We start from the raw sequence: 15683 nt of genomic DNA, 5'->3' as shown, positions 1-15683 counted from the left end.
AACATTGAACTTATTCAAAGCACTTTCTCTGATCACAATGGGATGAAACTGGGTCTCAGTAACCACCAAAATATGAGAACATTCATGAATACATGGAGATTAAATGACACACTCTTAAACAACCAGTGGGTCAAAAAAGAAATCCCTACAGAAATCAGTAGCTATCTGGAGATGAATGAAAAGGAGAATACAATTTATCAGAACTAATGGGATGTGGAAAAGGCTGTGCTGAGAGGGACTGTATTGCCCTAAATACCATATTAAAAAATGAGAAAGAGTGAAATTCAGGACTTAACAGCACACCTGGAGGAATTTGAGAAAAAACAGCAAACTAACCACAAAGCAAGTAGAAGAAGAGGAATAACAAAGATTAAAGCACAGATAAATGAATGGGAGAACAAAAAAAAAAAAAACAGAAAGAATTAATAAAACCAAAAGTTCGTTCTTTGAGAACATCAATAAAACTAATGGGCCACTAGCAGGACTGACAAAGACAAAAAGAGAGAAGATGAAAATAAGCAACATCAGAAATGAAACGGTGTGCATTACCACAGACCCTGAAGAAATAAAAGAAATCATAAAGGATACTATGAACAACTGTACCCCAACAAACTAGACAACTTAGATGAAATGCACACATTCCTGGAGACACACAAACAAGCTCCACTGATTCAGGAAGAAATAGAAGATCTCAACAAACCAATCACAAGTACAGAGATTCAATCAGTCATCAAAAATCTTCCAAAAACGAAAAGCCCAAGGCCAGATGGCTTCACCAGGGAATTTTATCAAACATTCCAAAAAGAACTAACACCAACCCTGCTCAAACTTTTCCAAAAAATTGAGAAAAAAGGAACTCTACGTAACTCATTTTAAGAAGCTAATATCATTTTAATACCAAAACCAGGTAAAGATGCTATAAGAAAGGAAAACTACAGGTCAATCGCCTTAATGAACATAAATGCAAAAATTCTCAAAATATTAGCAAATCGAATCTAACAACACATTAAAAGAATTATACACCATGGCCAACTGGGGTTTATACCAGAAAAGCAAGGATGTTTCAACACAAGAAAATCAAACAATGTAATACAGCACATTAACAACTTGAAAGGGAAAAATCACATGATTATCTCAATTGATGCTGAAAAAGCATTCAACAAAATTCAACATCGTTTTCTGATAAAAGCACCCCAAAATATAGGAATTAAAGGTAACTACCTTGTGCTGGTTTGAAAAGATGTGTGTCCCCTAGAAAAGCCATGTTTTAATCAAAATCCTGTTTTGTAAAGGCAGAATAATCCCTATTCAATACTGTATGTTTGAAACTGTAATTAGATCATTTCCCTGGATGATGTGATTTAATCAAGAGTGGTTGTTAAGCTGGATTAGATGATGACATGTTTCCATCCATTTGGGAGGGTCTTGAGAGGTTTCTGGAGTCCTATAAAAGAGGAAACATTTTGGAGAATGAAGGAGATTCGGAGAGAGCAGAGAATGCTGCAGCACAACAAAGCAGAGAGCCCAAGAGCCAGCGACCTTTAGAGATGAAGAAGGAAATCACCTCTGGGAGAACTTCATGAAAAAGGAAACCAGGAGAGAAAGCTCACAGATGATGCCATGCTCACCATTGCCCTTCCAGCTGAGAGAGAAGCCCTGACTGTGTTCACCATGTGCCTTCTCACTTGAGAGAGAAACCCTGAACTTCATTCATCGACCTTCTTGAACCAAGGTATCGTTCCCTGGATGGATGCCTTTGATTGAACATTTCTATAGACTTGTTTTAATTGGGGCATTTTTTCAGCTTTAGAAAAATAGTTTAGAAAAATAGTTTATCTTAGAACTAGCAACTCATTAAATCCCCCTTTTTAAAAGCCATTCCATTTCTGGTATATTGTATTCCGGCAGCTAGCAAACTAGAACATACCTCAATATGAGAAAGGGAATATATGAAAAACCAATAGCCAGCTTCATACTCAATGGAGACAGACTGAAAGCTTTCCACCAAAGATCAGGAACAAGATAAGGATGGCCACAGTCACCACCATTATTCAAAATTGGGCTAGAAGTTCTAGCTAGAACAATCAGGCAGGACAAAGAAATAAAGGGCATGCAAATTGGAAAGGAAGTAGTAAAACTCTCATTATCTGCAGATGAGATGATGCTATACTTGGAAGATACTGAGAAATCTACAGCAAAGTTATTTGAGCTAATAAACAAATACAGCAATGAGGTGGGATATAAAATTAATGTGCAAATCAATACCATTTCTATACACAAGCAATGAGCTAGCTGAGGAGTCATTTAAGGTAAAAATTCCATTCAAAATAGCAACTAAAAATAATCAAGTACTTAGGAAAGAACTTAACTAGGGATGTAAAGGACTTATACACAGAAAACTTCATAACATTGCTAAAAGAAATCAAAGGTGATCTAAATAGATAGAAAGACATTCCCTGTTCATGGATAGAAAGCCTAAATATAGATTAATATTAATTTTCCCCAAATTGATCTACAGATTCAACACAGTATCAATAAAAATTCCAAAAACCTACTTTGAAGATTTGGAAAAGCTAATTACCAAATTCATTTGGAAGGGAAAGACACCCTAAATAGCTAAAAGAATCCTGAGAAAGAAGAACAAAGTAGGAGGCTAACACTCCCTGATTTTAAAACTATTATAAAGCCACAGTGGTCAAAACAGCATGGTACTGACACAAAGACAGAAACAATGACTAATGGAATAGAATTGAAAGTGCAGAAAAAGACCACCAAATCTATGGTCAACTGATTTTTGACAAGGCCCCCAAATCCTCTGAACTGGGACAAAATAGTCCTTTCAATAAATGAGCATGGAAGAACTGGATATCAATAGCCAAGAGAATAAAAGGAGACCCTTATCTTATACCCTACACAAAAATTGACTCAAAGTGGATCAAATACCTATATATGAGAACTAGCAACATAAAGCTTCTAGAAGAAAATGTAAAGAAACATCTCCAAGACCTACTGATAGGAGGTAGCTTCTTACACTTTATACCCCAACTGCAAGCAACAAAAGAAAAAATAGATAAATGGGAACTCAAAATCAAATGTTTCTGCACTTCAAAAGACTTTGTCAAAAAGGTGAAGAGGGAACTAACTCAATGGGAGAAAATATTTGGAAATCACATGTTGGACAAAGGTTTCATTTCATGTATACAAATAGAAATTGTACAACTCAACAACAAAAGAGCAAGCAACCCCACTATAAAATGGAGTAAAGATATGAATAAGCATTTTTCGGAAGAGCAAATACAGATGGCTCAAAAGCACATGAAGAGAGTCTCATTTTCATTGGCTATAAGGGAAATGCAGATCAAGACTACAATGAGACACCACCTCACACCTATACGAATGGCTGCTATTAAACAAACAGGAAACTATAAATGTTGGAGAAGATGTGGAGAAACTGAGACACTCATGCTCTGTTGGTGGGAACGTATAATGGTACAGCCACTATGGAAGACTGTTTGGTGGTTCTTTAGGAAACTAAATATCGAGTTGTCCTATGACCCAGCAACAGCACTACTTGGCATATACACAGAAGAGCTGAAAGCAATGACACAGACATTTTCATACCCATGTTCATAGCAACATTATTCACAATAACCAAATGAGGGAAACAAACCAAATACCCATCAACAGACGAGTGGATCAACAAAATGTGTATATACATATGATGGAATATTATGCAGCAGTAAAACAAAATGACATCCTGAAGCATATGATGAGATGGATGAGCCTTGAGAACATAATTCTGAGGGAAATTAGCCAGACACAAAAGGATAGATACTGTGTGATACCACTTTTATGACTAGCATAAAGCTATAATTAGAGGCTTATAATACAGAATATAAGGGACTTAGAGATACATAGAAGCTAGAGATGGATGAACCATTAGCGAATGAGGTTGAACTCCAATGTAAGGGAATAAAGAGGAGTGAATGTGGTTCTCTAATGGGTCTATAAGTAATATTACCATATGAAGATGAACAAGATTGAAAGGGGTTGTATAGACCTATATATTCCATTGATTAACACCAGAAATATTAATTAGTTCTTGTAATAATTATTTCAAAATGTGATTCTTGTATAAAGAGTGTTTAAGTCCAGAGTACAGGGGTAAAGCTACTATGCATGCTATGAGCTATGTTCAAAAGGAAGCCATCAGCACTACCACAGCACAGCAGAGGTGAATAATGGTGGGGGGGACAAGAGTTAAGAGGAGGTTTAGATTTCCTATTTGGCAAACGTGTATTTATCATTTTCTTTCTCTTGAGAACAATGAAATTATCTAAAATTGAGAATGTTAATGGACAGTGGATTTTGGGCCCTCTACACGATGCCCAACAATTGCAAGTGGCTGAAGGATGCACTGACGGATAAATAGATTGGTGAGTAAGTGTGTATACTTATGAATGAAGGTTGTGCTGCTGCAAAAAGGAACAAAGTCGTGAGACATGCAATGAGGTGGAAGAACATATGGGACATTTGCTGAAACAAACATTTGCCAGAAACAAAAGAAGAATGGTATCGTCACCTTTAGGAAAAGTTTATAAGAAAACAGGGGCCTAGATTGTAAAGTTTTAGAGAAGACATGTTAAGTTCAGAGTGGTGATTATTATTTCTGGATTTTGAGAGGTTGTTTTATATATATATAAAATTTTAGAGGTAAGATATTTATCTTATCTGATATTTAGAGATAAGAATGAAGCTGAACAAGTTGGGGTTAAAGTAATTCAGAACATAGAGGTAAGGGAGACAGTGTCTTTACTTTAGAACCACACATACTCTTTGAGACTAGTGGAAGAAAGGTTTATTTGGTCTGAAACCGAAATTTTCTGTCGTCCATAATCTAACATATCTGTATAGCTCATTTGAACAACTGAAACACAGGGAAAACAGAATAATAAAGATATCATGTAATCTTATGTAGATTATTGCAATGCCTGAATACATTCTGGAGTGTATTAAGCAGAAATCAAAAAGTATTGCCAAAGTCCCCTGAGGGATGGGAGAAAGAATATGGAACTATTAAACCTTACCATCAGAAAATCCCCTGATACTGTGACAAACTTTAGGGACACTGAAATCAATAGACAATACCCTCGATCATAAGACTTACTCGTGTGATGCTTATGAAGGTAGTGGAGTAGCTTAGACTTCCTATAGGTATGTCAAAGAGTTACTTCTAGAGGACCTCTTTTGTTGCTCAGATGAGGCCTCAGTCTCTGTAAGCTCAACTCTGTAAGTGAAATCATTGTCCTCCCCTGTACATGGAACATGACATCCATGGTTGAAAGTCTTCCTGGTGACATGGGCAATGACTCCCAGGGATGAATCCAGACCTGGCACCATGGGGTCAACAATTACATCCTGACAAAAGGGGGGGAAAGGAGTGTAATTGATAAAGTATCAGTGGCAGAGAAAGTCCAAATAGAGTCAAGAGGCTACTCTGGAGGTTGCTCTTATGCAAGCTTCAATTAGACCTTGCTACTTATCATAACCTGCCAACCCCCAACTAGGGCCATTAAAGCCAATCCTAAAGAACACCTATGGCAATATATAAGATTCCACAAGGGTTCCGTGCACTAAAGTAACTTTCCAGTAACCTACAACATCCAGATGGGTCCTTGGTCCAGATAAGTCCTGAAACCCAGCCCAGACTCTCCAGAACATTGGATAGTTCCATCTTCCTACTCTATATTAGAGACTGGCCCTTCCAATATGAAAAATTTAGAATTGCCATAGCCCAAACACCCCTAAAGAGAGGGATGGAAAGATCAAAGCTGATGATGGGGTTACACAGAGAAGACAGGATTTAACAAATGAATACGAATGCTGAATCATTAAATTGTTCTGTCTTTTAGCCTCCAGCATTTTAGAGCAGCTAGAAGTAAAAACCTAAAACTGTGAAACTGTAACCCATGTGAAACTCTGAAATATGTTCTACAACTAATTGTGGTGCTGTGCTTTGAAATTTATAGCTATTTTGTATATATGTTATTTTTCACAAAAAGAAGGGGAAACGTTGATTGCGATGATAAAAAATGGTATAAAAAAAAAAGCCAGCTGCAGCACTTTAAGCAAAACATGATTTAAAATATGGGAGAATTTATTAGAATGAAAGACACAATAGAAAAGATGAAAAACTGAATGGAAACCTACAACCACAGATTTGAAGAGGCAGAAGAAAGGATTAGTGAAGTAGAGGATAGGATATCTGAAATCCTAGACACAAAATAACAGATAGGGAAAAGAATGGGAAACTATGAGCAAGGTCTCAGGGCACTGAATGACAACATGAAGCACATGAATATATGTGTTATGGGTTTTCCAGAAGGAGAAGAAAAGTGAAAGGAGTCAGAAAGAATACAACTAATTGTTGCAGTGTGTCTTGAACTTTATTGCTTATATATATATATATATGTTATTTTTCACAATAAAAAATTTTAAATGTCAAAGACAAAGTATTCTGAAAACATCAAGAGAAATGCAATCCATCACATACATTGGAAGCCTGATAAGACTATGTGCACACATCTCAGATGAAACCACTAGTGAGAAGGCAGTAATATGATATATTTAAGATGCAAAAAGAGAAAAACTGCCAACCAAGAAATCTATATCTGACAAAACTGTCCTTCAAAAATGGGGGAGAGCTTAAATATTTTCAGACAAACAGACACTGAGAGGGTTTGTGAAGAAGTGATATACTCTATAAGAAATGCTAAAGGGCACACTACAGGAAGATAGGAAAAGACAGGATAGAAGTTTGATAAATAGTGTAGAAATAAAGACCATAATGAAGGTGAAAACAGAGAGAGAGAAAGAAAAATGAGATATGACCTACAAAGTTCTAAAGACAAAATGACAGAAAAAAACACTGTCTTTACAGTAATAACATTAAATGTTAATTGATTAAACTTCCCAATCAAAAGATATAAACTGGCAGAGTGGATTAAAAAACAGGACCCATCTATATGCTGTCTACAAGAGACTCATCTTGGATCCAAGTACAAAAATAGGTTGAAAGTGAAAGGCTGGGAATAGATATTTCACAAATCAATAACCAGAAAAAAGAATAGCAGTAGCTATGTTAATATCAGAAAGCTTATATTTCAAATGTAAAACAGTTAAAAGAGATATAGAAAGGCACCAGGTATTAATAAAAGTGACAATTCTTCAAGAAGACATAAGAATCATAAATATTTATGCACCAGCCAAGAGTGCCCCAAAGTACATGAGGTAAACACTGAGAACACTGCATGCAAAAGTAGACAAATATAAGAATGCTTTCAGAAGAGGAAGAACAAACAAATGTCAGCATTGCAAGGTATTGGAAATGGGATGGTACATGGAAAAAATACAATCGATACAAGCTAGAGTCTGTAGTTAGCAGTAACATTGTAATATGCTTCCAGTAAATGCAACAAAGGCAATATACCAAAGCTAAATGTCAATAAGAGGGGACATAATGGAGGGGTATGGTATTTTTTATGTTGATGTTGGTGTTTCTCCTTAATTTTTAGTCATCATTTTTCATTTTCTTCCTCTTTCTGTTTCTTTGTGGGAGAAATGGAAATGTCTTCATATCGATTGTAGTGGTGAATGCATAACTAAGTGATTATACCAGGAAGCATTGATTGCTTACTTATATGAATGGTGTAAGTGCTGCAGAAAATGTGGAGGGAGGGATAGACGGTTCCCTATTCACTGTCAGTAGAAAAGTAAAATGGAGCAGCCCACCAGGGGACACTGTTGTTGTACCACAGCAGGCTTAGTAAAAGATTACTGTATGATCCAGCAAACTTGTTATTTGGTAGATGCTTGAAGTACTGAAAATGGGGTCACAAATGGACATTTGCACACTGGTATTTATGGCAGCAGTATTCACAATTTGCAATGGATGGAGGTGGCCTAAGGGTATATGTACTGATGAAAGTAAGGATGAACAGTGGTCTATACATACAATAGAATGTTGACTGACTGCAATAAGGAATGAAGTTGCAGGTCATGCAACTAGGTGAACGGACATTGAGGACAGGATGTTTCATGAAATAAGCCAGAAACAAAAAGACAAACGTAATGTTTCACTAATATGGCCTAACTATAATGGGCAAACTTTAACCCAATATCATAGGCTCATTGTAAAGTTTCCTGGATTCTAAGGTCTTTCAGCAGTCACATCTATTCCTGAGTTGTAACAGTTATTTCTAAATTCTGAGAGGCTGAGCTGTTCATGTATAAACTGGTCAGTCCCTGGAACATTGCATACCTGTGTGATAACTGAGACTCAGAACTAGAGTACTGCAGCTATGAAAGTCAGCATCACCCCATACAGCAACTGTTTAAAAACTGTACAAGAGATCAGACCGCAATTAGAGATATGAATGAAGCAGACCTGGTTAAGATTAAGTTAAATCACGAAAGATAAATGATGATATTGATTGTGTTGTAAAACTTCAATGCCTGTGTGTGACCAAAGGGAGATATATTTATTTGGTGCAAAATTTATATTTTCTTTGGTACAATATCTAATTTAACTCATATGGTCAGTTTATTTGACCATAATAATTACGTGGAACCTTGATTGGGAATGTACAGATTAATGCGGTGCCCCAATTCACACGAGAGTTATTAGGGAAGAGAATAAAAAAGTATTTGCAAAGCCCCCATGAGGGGCTGGATAAAAAGGTGGAAATGGTAAACTTCCCTACCTGGGGAATTCCAGGTAGTTTTGCAAGCATTGGAGATTACCAGTGTAACAATCCAAACACTCCATCTTGCGGCAATATTTGCAGATGACATGAACCTATATTTAGAAAAACCTGAAAAAAATGACAACAAAGCTACTTGAGCTAATAAACAATTTCAGCAAAGTGACAGGATATAAGAGCAGCATGCAAAAATCAATAGTACTTCTATACACTAGTAATGAGCTATCCAAGGAGGTAATCAAGAAAAAAGAATCAAATATCTGGGAACAAATTTAACCAAAGACGTAAATGACTTGTATTCAGAACACTACAAATCATTGTTAAAAGAAATCAATGAAGACCTTAAAAAATGGACAAATATTATATGTTCGTAGATTATAAGGCTAAATGTCACTAAGATGTCAATTCTACACAAATCGATCAACAGATTCAATGCACTAACAACCATACTTTCTGGCATTACACTTCCTGTCCTTGAAGCATACCATAAAACCACAGCATAATACAGGCATAAAGACAGACACATTAATCAATAGAAACAAAACGAGAATTCAGAAATACGAACTCAGTCCTATGGTCAAATTGATTTTTTACAAGGCTGCCAATTCCATTCAACTGGGGCAGAACGGTCTCATCTATAAGTGGTATTGGGAGAGCTGGATATCTATGATAAATAGAATAAAATAGAACCTCTATGTGACACCCTATACAAAACTTAACTCAAAGTGGATCAAGTAGCTAAATATAAGGACCAGTACCATAAAACTCCTAGAAGAAAATGTTGGGGAATATCTTCAATATCTAAAAATAGGTGCTGGTTTCTTAAACTTTAGACCCAAAGCACAAGCGCAGAAAGAAAAAACAGATAAATGGGGGCTCTTCAAAATCAAATACTTCAGTGTTTAAAAGGACTTTGTCAAAAGGGTCAAAAACCAACCAACACAATGGAATAAAATATTTGGAAACAATATCTCTGATATGGGTTTGATATCCAGAATACATAAAGAAAGCCTACAAGTCAACAATAAAAAGGTAAATCAATTCAAAAGTGAGAAAAGACATGAATAGACATTTTTCCAAAGAGAAATACAGATGGCTAAAAAGCACAATGAAAAGATGCACAGTTCCACTAGCTATTAGGGAATTCAAATCAAAACCAACTGAGATATCATCTCACACCTATGAGAATGGTCACTGTTAAACAAACAGGAAGCTACAAGTGTTGAAGAGGATGTGTAGAAATCGGAACACTTTTTTATTGCTGCTAGAAACGCAAAATGGTGCAACCACTGTGGAGGATGGTTCACAGTTCCTAAAAAACTATGTGTGTATATTCCTTACAATCCACAATCCTGCACTTGGGATATACCCAAAAGTTCTGAAAGCAAGGACGTGAACAGACATTTGCACACAAATGTTCAAAGTGACATTATTCATTTATTTGGTACAAAATTTATATTTTGAATAGTGAATTTCCTAATATAACTTATATGGACAATTTAATTGAACACCATAAGTACATGGAACCTTGAAGAGGGCATGAGATTTTGTAGGTTTGTCCAGGTTAGTGTGATGGACAGATAAATCCCAGATTGATCTGAACAGTGAATAAAGAAGTATTTCCAAAGTCCCCTTGGGGAAATGGGGAGAAAAGGAGGAAATTCAACTTCCCCATTTGGAGAATTTCTGATATTCTTGCAAGCAGTGGGGACAACAAAATCAATAGGCCCAGCCCTCAATCTTGGGGTTTGTTCCCATGAAACTTATCCCCATAGAGGATAGGCTAAGCCTACTTAAAATTATGCCTATGGGTTACCCCCAGAGAACCTCTTTTGTTGCTCAGATGTGGCCTCTCTCTCTCAGCCAACATGACAAGCAAACTCACTGCCCTCCCCCTCTCTACATGGGAGATGACTCCCAGGGGTGTAAACCTCCCTGGCAATGTGGGACAGAAATCCTAGAATGAGCTGGGACTCAGCATCAAGGGACTGAGAAAAACTCAGCTGAAAGAGAGAAATGAGACAAAATAAAGCATCAGTGGCTGAGAGATTTCAAACAGTCAAGAGGTTATCCTGAAGGTTATTCTTATGCATTATATAGATATCCTTGTTTTAGTTTATAGTGTATTAGAGTGGCTAGAAGGAAGTGCCTGAAACTGTAGAGCTGTGTTCCAGTAGCCATGTTTCTTAAAGATGATTGTTAATGATAAAGTTTTTGCAGTGTGACTGTGTGATTGTGAAAACCTTGTGTCTGATGCTTCTTTTACCTATTCTATAGACAGATGATTAAAAAATATGGATAAAAAATAAACAAATAATGGGGGGACAAAGGTAAAAATAAATTGAGGAGATTGAAATACTACTGGTCAGTGAAAGGGAGGGATAAAGGGCATGGTACGTATGAGTTTTTTCTTTCTTTTTATGGAGAGATGCAAAGGTTCTAAAAATGCTCATGGTGATGAATACACAATTATGTGATGATATTGTGAGCCATTGATAGTAACCATGTCAAGAATGTTCATATGTCAAGGATGATTGTATGGCAAGAATGTTGATATATCAGTTCATTGTTTATAATAAAATATTTTTTAAAAGTGACTTATTCAAGATTGCCAAAAGATGGAAATAACCCTAGTGGCAATCAACATACGAATGGATGAACAAAATGTGGTACATGCATATGACCGAATATTATTCAGCAGTAAGAAGGAATGACGTCCTGAAGCAGCTACAACATGGATGAATCTTGGGGACATTATGTTAAGTGAAATAAGTCAAACACAAAAGGACAAAGATTGTATGATCTCACTGATATGAACTAATTATAATATGTAAACTCAGATATAAAATATACAGTATAGGTTACTAGGATATAGACTGAAGCTAAAAAAAGAGAGTGTTGAAAGTGCTGAACGTATGTGAATGTGGTATAAAGGGGAAGTTTAGAGTCATGCATAGAAGAAAAGTTGGACATCAAACATGGGAATGCATAACACAGTGAGCCTTGTGGTGGACCATGTGCGAATAACTGTAAAAATATTTAAAAGTTCTTGTATGAACTAGAACAAATATATGACACTATTATCATTTGTTAATAGTAGAGGGGTATATGAGAAAAATTGTAACTATTACAAAACTATTGACTAGAGTTAACAGAAATATCCTACTATTCTTTCATCAGCAGTAACAAATGTACCACACCGATACTATGGATTAATAATAGGGGGGATAAGTGTTATGGGAGGCTTTGGGGTTTTTTTTCTTTTTATTTCTTTTCTGTAGTAAAGAAAATGCTCTAAAAATTGATCATGGAGATGTATGCACAACTATGTGATGATATCATGAGCCAGTGATTTTATACTTCAGATGGTTTGTATGATGCATGAATATATGTCAACAAAATTGCATTAAAAACAAAAACAAAAAAAAACCAACCAAACAAAAAAACAATATTTAGTGAATGTGTATACTGGCCACTAATATTCTAGATAGATATATTTTGTTTTTATTTTTTTAATTAAGATATAATTTGTATACCATAAATTCACCTGTTAAAAGTGTACTCTCAATCACTTCTTGGCCTTTTGGCTAAGATCAAGTGTAGTATCTGTTCTTATCAGCTTAATATCTGATACGTCCTCTATCCGACCACAACATATTAAATGGATTTTTGGAGCAGGGAGACGGAATAAGAGCTTGCTCCGTCCACTCCACGCATCGACCTGGTATTGCAGTACTTCCAGGAGCGGTGCAACCCTCTCTCATTTGCGGTGTGTACTGACAGACTCAACTCTTTGCTCTCTGGATTTACTCCTTTTCCCCTTCCAGGGCAAAACCTTCAGGGCTCCTTTTGTCTTTCCCCCTGAGCTGCTTGTGCCGTCCTTTCTTCTTCGTTTCCTCTTTACTCTTCTTGCTGCTGTCACATCCTTTACTCGTGGCGATGGTCAACCCAAAATTCCTTTCAGGGGTTTCGGGAAAGTAGTGAACGCTAGGTAGCAAGTCCTGTGTGAGCACCTCACTCGTGATGCACGCAGACCTCTTGTTTGAAACCTTCTGCAACCTGCGAGAGACCTTCTCCTTCTCGCCATCAACTGCGTCAGCTGCTCCTGGCTCACTCTCTCTATTCTATCCTAGGTCTTATGCTTACCAGTGGTTGTAGCCCCCTGTTACTAGCATCATACTCTCCAATCACCTTCTGCCTTACCTGCCACCTTTCTCTGTCTTCACCCCCCACGCACCATGTTCTTATAAAAAATAAAAATTAAAAAAAGTGTACTGTCCAGTGGTTTTTAGTATATTCACAAAGTTGTGCAACAATCACCACTACCTTATTCCAGAACAGTTCTATCACCTCTAGAATAAATACTGTGCACATTAGGAATAAGTCCCTAATACAACTTCCCTCCAGTTGTTGGCAAACAATAATCTACTTTCTATCTCTATGGATTTGTCCATTGTAGACATTTCACATATAAGGAATCATACAATGTGTGGCCTTGGTGTCTGGCTCCTTTCGCTTAGAATGCCTTCAAGTTTTATCTATGTTATAATATTTATCAGAATTCTTTTTATGGTTGAATAATATTCCATTTTATATAACACACATAAGCATCAATTGATCATTTAATGAATACTTTGATTGTCTCCAGTTAGTGGCTATTATGTCTAATGCTGCTATAAACATTTATGTACAAGTATTTTCAAGTGTGGATGTATGTTTTCTATCCTTCTAGATATATACCCAGGCATGGAGTTGTTGAGTCATATGGCGATACTATGTTCTTCTTAGGAACTTCCAAACTGTTTTACAAAGTGACTATATTTTAAACTCCAACCAAAAATATATGAGGTTTGCAATTTCCCCACATATTCCACATTTCCTATTATGTCATTTTTATTATTACTATCCTAGTGGGTGTGAAGTAGTAAACAATTGTGCTTTTCAGTTGTATTTCTTTTATGATTAATAATGATAAGAATCTTTTCTTTTGGTCGTTTGTATGTCTCCTTTGGAGAAATGCTCATTCAAATCTTTTGTCCATTTTAAAAATGGAGTTTCTTTTTATTTTTGAGTTTTAATATGTTTTATATATTCAATATATTCTGGATTTTAGGCCTGTATCAGATAGACGGATTGCAAATATTTTCTCCGATGCATTGGATTGTCTTTTCACTTTCTTGATGGCATCTCCTTTTTTTTTGTTTCTTGTGCTTTGGGTGATATAATTAAGAATTTATCACCTAATAAAAATCATGAAGATTTACTGTTGTATTTTTTCTTAGTTTTATAATTTAAATCCTTACAATTAGGTCTATCATCTGTTTTCAGTTAATTTTTGCAAATGGTGTAAAGTAGGAATCCAGCTTCATTATATTGCACGATGATATCCAGTTGTCCAAGCACCATGTGTTGAAAACTCTACTCTTTCTTCTATTGAATTGTCTTGGAACTCTTGCTAAAAATCAATTGCCCCAAAATATATGGGATTGTTCCTGGATTCACAATTCTATTACATTGATCTAAATGTTTTTTACGTATGTCAACACACAGTCTTGAATACTATAGATTTCCAATAAGTTTTGAGTTCATTAAATTGGTTCCTATTTTTTTAAGTTGTTCTTACTTTTCAAAGTGGTTTTGGCTGTTCTAGGTGGCCTGCATTTCCATCTAAGTTTGTAGGCAGACCAGCTTTTCAATATCTAAAGGTCTCCTGGGATTTAGCCAGAGATTGCATGCAGCCTGCAGCTCAATATGGAGTATATTAGCATTTTAACATTAAATATTCCAATCTATGAATATGGGATGTGTTTCCACTTATGTAGGTCTTTTTAGATTTCTCCCAATGACATTGAATTAGTCTTCAGTGTACAAGTTTCTTTTGGGAGCTAATATGAATGGAATTGTTTTCTTGATCTCATTTTCAGATTGTTCATTGCTAGTATATAGAAATATAATTGAATTTCATATATTGATCTTGTATTCTGCAATCATGCTGACCTTGTTTTTAACTTTAATAGTTTCTTGATGCGTCACTTAGGATTTTGTTTCACTTTTTTCTCTCCAATATGGATTGCCTTTTTTTTTCTTATCTAATTGTCCTGACTAGAATCCCCAGTACCATATTTAATGGAAATGAGGAGCGTAGTCCCTCCTTGAGTTGTTCCTGATCTTAGGGGGAATGCATGCATCATTTCACTACTAAACATGACATTAACTGTGAGTTTGTCATAGATGTTTTGTCAGGCTGAGGAAGTTCTACTTCTAGTTTGTTTAGTGTTTTTATCATGAACAGGGGTTGGAATTTAATGATCTTATTATCATTTCATCCATTATTGGTTTATGAATCAACCTATTATTGTTAAGTTGCTTATTCATCCTTTCAATTCTATCACTTTTAATGTCATGTTTTTGAGACCCTTTTATTATATGCAGATACATTTATAATTGCTGTAACTTCTAGATGAATTGACTTTTTTATTGTTAAAAAATCCTTATTTATGTCTAGTAACAATATTTGTATTAAAATCTATTTTATATGATATTAGTATAGCCACTCTAGCTTTCTCATGGTAACTGCTTACACAGTATTTTTTCCACCCTTTTGAGAGTTTCCACTTTCAAATAGTTTATCTCTTTGACTCTACAGTGTGTCTCTTATAGACAACTCCATTAGTCTGGGTTCTCTAGGGAAACAGAACTAACAGGAGATATCCATAAATAGTGTGAGATTTTATAAAAGTGTCCCCTGCAACTGTCAAAATTCCATAGGGCAGGCTGCAATGTGGCAACTCCAATGAAGGTTTTCTATAAATTCTCCAGAAAAACTAGCTGACTGAAGTAGAGATGAAAGTTTTCTCTTCTGATGGCTGAAATCATCACCTTTCCCTTAACAGACTTCAACTTATTAGATTAAACATATCT

At 35.8% G+C, this 15683-nt stretch overlaps 1 non-coding gene across 1 annotated transcript; it reads left to right on the top strand.

The window, feature by feature from the left end:
• Positions 1-12329: 12329 nt before the first annotated feature.
• Positions 12330-12520, top strand: LOC143672391 (U2 spliceosomal RNA). Its single transcript, XR_013169843.1, has one exon. It is a non-coding gene; the product is annotated as a U2 spliceosomal RNA (small nuclear RNA).
• The last annotated feature ends 3163 nt before the right edge of the window (positions 12521-15683 follow it).

Source organism: Tamandua tetradactyla, chromosome X, assembly GCF_023851605.1.
Source record: "Tamandua tetradactyla isolate mTamTet1 chromosome X, mTamTet1.pri, whole genome shotgun sequence".
In the NCBI taxonomy this organism is placed as follows: Eukaryota; Metazoa; Chordata; class Mammalia; order Pilosa; family Myrmecophagidae; genus Tamandua; species Tamandua tetradactyla.
The sequence above is the reverse complement of the archived record's forward strand: the minus strand, read 5'-3'. Positions and strand labels throughout refer to the sequence as shown.